The 5000-nt window shown below is 52.1% G+C and overlaps 1 non-coding gene across 1 annotated transcript in view; it reads right to left on the bottom strand.

The window, feature by feature from the left end:
- Positions 1-788, bottom strand: part of LOC124564177 — a 1910-nt gene extending 1122 nt beyond the window's left edge. The window contains exon 1 of the ribosomal RNA XR_006970474.1: positions 1-788. This exon is cut by the window's left edge and continues 1122 nt beyond it. This is a non-coding gene — a ribosomal RNA (small subunit ribosomal RNA).
- Between the last annotated feature and the right edge of the window lie 4212 nt (positions 789-5000).

Genomic DNA, 5000 nt, shown 5'->3' with positions numbered 1-5000 from the left:
CGGGGTCCGCCTCGGGACGCACGAGCACGCACGAGGCGCGTCGCACGCCTTCAGCTCGCCCCACCGGCAGGACGTCCCACGATACATGCCAGTTAAACACCGACGGGCGGTGAACCAACAGCGTGGGACACAAATCCAACTACGAGCTTTTTAACCGCAACAACTTTAATATACGCTATTGGAGCTGGAATTACCGCGGCTGCTGGCACCAGACTTGCCCTCCAATAGATACTCGTTAAAGGATTTAAAGTGTACTCATTCCGATTACGGGGCCTCGGATGAGTCCCGTATCGTTATTTTTCGTCACTACCTCCCCGTGCCGGGAGTGGGTAATTTGCGCGCCTGCTGCCTTCCTTGGATGTGGTAGCCGTTTCTCAGGCTCCCTCTCCGGAATCGAACCCTGATTCCCCGTTACCCGTTACAACCATGGTAGGCGCAGAACCTACCATCGACAGTTGATAAGGCAGACATTTGAAAGATGCGTCGCCGGTACGAGGACCGTGCGATCAGCCCAAAGTTATTCAGAGTCACCAAGGCAAACGGACCGGACGAGCCGACCGATTGGTTTTGATCTAATAAAAGCGTCCCTTCCATCTCTGGTCGGGACTCTGTTTGCATGTATTAGCTCTAGAATTACCACAGTTATCCAAGTAACGTGGGTACGATCTAAGGAACCATAACTGATTTAATGAGCCATTCGCGGTTTCACCTTAATGCGGCTTGTACTGAGACATGCATGGCTTAATCTTTGAGACAAGCATATGACTACTGGCAGGATCAACCAGGGAGCTGCGTCAACTAGAGCTGAGCAGCCGGCCGCCCGGGAGTGTGTCCCGGGGGCCCGCGCGAACACGCAAGCGTCCGCTCAATTATTCTGCAAACAGGAGGAGGCTGAGCTCCCCTGCACAATACACCTCGAAACCCTCTCAGGTCCCGGCGGCGCGCAGCGCCGTCCTAAGTACTTGGTCGGGTTCGAGAGAGGCGCAATCGCCCGGAGTTTGGCGAGTAGACGCTTTAGGTGCGACCACCCGTGCTCCCAACTGAGCTTGCCGCTGCCGACAGAGGCCCGGGAGCGTGCTGTCGTGGCATTGCCGGCGGGAGACAACACGCGCCACCTACGGTGGCCGGCAGCTCCAACGCCAGCGCCACAGAAGGACAAAAGCCCCACTTGGGTGCCGAAGCGAACTCTCCCAGCACAGCGCACGCGCCAACACGTCCGCACAGCTGCGATACAAACCACCTGCGAGAACCGCAGAGGCGACCGAGCAGCAGACGGCGTCGCGGCGCCGAGCGCCGGGCGGCGGCGCATCCTCAGCGCACACAGTCCTCAATCGGACCAGCACACTGCAGATGTCCACCGCGCTTCGCACCGGGCCCGCGAGGACCTACTTTGGCCGCACGGCGCCGCGTGCAGGGTGCGCCGGCGCGCAGCTGCGCCGCCTGCCGCCTCCGTCGGCCGGCGCGCCTGCCACTGGCCGCCCCCACCAGCCGGCTGTAGCGCGTGCGCCCACGCACCGCGCGGCCAGCACGCCGGGAGGCCCCCCCTCACCGGCCGGGGACGGTCCCACCCAGCCACCGCCGCGTATCGCTTCACACCCACATGCCATTCACGTTCGTGGGCATGGTGGGTATCGCTGAAACAACCGGTTGGTAGCTCAACCGATCGTCGCCATCACTGATTCACCTCTAGCGAGAACAACCGCACCACAACCGTTTACCAGTTGTTCATTTGCGTAACGTCACCAGCAAACGTAGACGTCCATCGCCATTTGCAAATTCAACGATTGTTGCATGCCTGTGTCAGGTGTCACGACACACTATGTCTGCCCACATACACGCAACAACATGTGCACGCTTCGCGAACACGTGGAAGGTGGCCCCCGTACGTATGCGATGTCCATTGCGCGAACGACTGTCAACCGGCCTCTGTCGCATGTCGCAGATGTGGAACGCAGTGCACCATGCTATCACGGTGTGTGAGAAGAGACGACTACGTCTGACAACACGCGCCACTACATCAACAGACGGCTCATGCTGATCGCCATCCACGGCATACCATACTGCAATCCAGCTCTTATAGGGAGACGACACGTAGCTGAGTGCACAATATTTGGACCGTATGGTTCGCCGTTGTTGGCGCAGTCGTGGTACGGTCACACATGTACCACGATGTATCATTCAGTACATGAGGACCAATGTGCAGTACAGTGTGTGATTTGGACGTACAACATCAGCGGACAGTTGACACACGCCGTACCACAACGTAGGCTGTGCTTCGCCATGCAAATGCCAATGAACAACTGCGAAGGGCATTGAGCATGTACGTCCTGCTGCCATCCGCATTACAGTGTATAGCTGCAAGGTGTTTAACATGAAGCGATACTCTGGGGACCAGGCAGTGCGAGTAGCAAACTATATTGCGGGGGTTGCAGTTAGGCAACACCACACTAATTTAACGCGTCGTATGACAATTACAGAGCAGGTTAAGGCCCAACGTGTGTTGGGTTAAGGCCCAACGTGTGTTGGGTTAAGGCCCAACGTGTGTTGGGTTAAGGCCCAACGTGTGTTGGGTTAAGGCCCAACGTGTGTTGGGTTAAGGCCCAACGTGTGTTGGGTTAAGGCCCAACGTGTGTTGGGTTAAGGCCCAACGTGTGTTGGGTTAAGGCCCAACGTGTGTTGGGTTAAGGCCCAACGTGTGTTGGGTTAAGGCCCAACGTGTGTTGGGTTAAGGCCCAACGTGTGTTGGGTTAAGGCCCAACGTGTGTTGGGTTAAGGCCCAACGTGTGTTGGGTTAAGGCCCAACGTGTGTTGGGTTAAGGCCCAACGTGTGTTGGGTTAAGGCCCAACGTGTGTTGGGTTAAGGCCCAACGTGTGTTGGGTTAAGGCCCAACGTGTGTTGGGTTAAGGCCCAACGTGTGTTGGGTTAAGGCCCAACGTGTGTTGGGTTAAGGCCCAACGTGTGTTGGGTTAAGGCCCAACGTGTGTTGGGTTAAGGCCCAACGTGTGTTGGGTTAAGGCGCAACGTGTGTTGGGTTAAGGCGCAACGTGGGTTACGTTAAGGCGCAACGTGGGTTACGTTAAGGCGCAACGTGGGTTACGTTAAGGCGCAACGTGGGTTACGTTAAGGCGCAACGTGGGTTACGTTAAGGCGCAACGTGGGTTACGTTAAGGCGCAACGTGGGTTACGTTAAGGCGCAACGTGGGTTACGTTAAGGCGCAACGTGGGTTACGTTAAGGCCCAATATAGGTTAGGTTAAGGCCCAATATAGGTTAGGTTAAGGCCCAATATAGGTTAGGTTAAGGCCCAATATAGGTTAGGTTAAGGTACAATATAGGTTAGGTTAAGGTACAATATAGGTTAGGTTAAGGTACAATATAGGTTAGGTTAAGGTACAATATGGGTTAGGTTAAGGTACAATATGGGTTAGGTTAAGGCGCAATATGGGTTAGGTTAAGGCGCAATATGGGTTAGGTTAAGGCGCAATATGGGTTAGGTTAAGGCGCAATATGGGTTAGGTTAAGGCGCAATATGGTTAGGTTAAGGCGCAATATGGGTTAGGTTAAGGCGCAATATGGGTTAGGTTAAGGCGCAATATGGGTTAGGTTAAGGCGCAATATGGTTAGGTTAAGGTACAATATAGGTTAGGTTAAGGTACAATATAGGTTAGGTTAAGGTACAATATAGGTTAGGTTAAGGTACAATATGGGTTAGGTTAAGGTACAATATAGGTTAGGTTAAGGCACAATATGGGTTAGGTTAAGGCGCAATATGGGTTAGGGTAAGGCGCAATATGGGTTAGGTTAAGGCGCAATATGGGTTAGGTTAAGGCGCAACGTGGGTTACGTTAAGGCGCAACGTGGGTTACGTTAAGGCGCAACGTGGGTTACGTTAAGGCGCAACGTGGGTTACGTTAAGGCGCAACGTGGGTTACGTTAAGGCGCAACGTGGGTTACGTTAAGGCCCAATATAGGTTAGGTTAAGGCCCAATATAGGTTAGGTTAAGGCCCAATATAGGTTAGGTTAAGGCCCAATATAGGTTAGGTTAAGGCCCAATATAGGTTAGGTTAAGGTACAATATAGGTTAGGTTAAGGTACAATATAGGTTAGGTTAAGGTACAATATGGGTTAGGTTAAGGCGCAATATGGGTTAGGTTAAGGCGCAATATGGGTTAGGTTAAGGCGCAATATGGGTTAGGTTAAGGCGCAACGTGGGTTACGTTAAGGCGCAACGTGGGTTACGTTAAGGCGCAACGTGGGTTACGTTAAGGCGCAACGTGGGTTACGTAAGGCGCAACGTGGGTTACGTTAAGGCCCAATATAGGTTAGGTTAAGGCCCAATATAGGTTAGGTTAAGGCCCAATATAGGTTAGGTTAAGGCCCAATATAGGTTAGGTTAAGGTACAATATGGGTTAGGTTAAGGTACAATATGGGTTAGGTTAAGGTACAATATAGGTTAGGTTAAGGCGCAACGTGGGTTACGTTAAGGCCCAATATAGGTTAGGTTAAGGCCCAATATAGGTTAGGTTAAGGCCCAATATAGGTTAGGTAAGGCCCAATATAGGTTAGGTTAAGGCCCAATATAGGTTAGGTTAAGGTACAATATAGGTTAGGTTAAGGTACAATATAGGTTAGGTTAAGGTACAATATGGGTTAGGTTAAGGTACAATATGGGTTAGGTTAAGGTACAATATAGGTTAGGTTAAGGCACAATATGGGTTAGGTTAAGGCGCAATATGGGTTAGGTTAAGGCGCAATATGGGTTAGGTTAAGGCGCAATATGGGTTAGGTTAAGGCGCAATATGGGTTAGGTTAAGGCGCAATATGGGTTAGGTTAAGGCACAATACGGGTTAGGTTAAGGCACAATACGGTTAGGTTAAGGCACAATACGGGTTAGGTTAAGGCACACATTGTTGTAAGGAAAGGTGTTTTCGGGGGGGGGGGGGGGGGGCTGGTTTGTTGATTGTGATTATCGTAAGTAAATGACTGCGGCATCATCT

This window comes from Schistocerca americana, unplaced genomic scaffold (assembly GCF_021461395.2).
Source record: "Schistocerca americana isolate TAMUIC-IGC-003095 unplaced genomic scaffold, iqSchAmer2.1 HiC_scaffold_1287, whole genome shotgun sequence".
In the NCBI taxonomy this organism is placed as follows: domain Eukaryota; kingdom Metazoa; phylum Arthropoda; class Insecta; order Orthoptera; family Acrididae; genus Schistocerca; species Schistocerca americana.
Note: the sequence above shows the minus strand (reverse complement) of the source record. Positions and strands in the feature narration are given on the sequence as shown.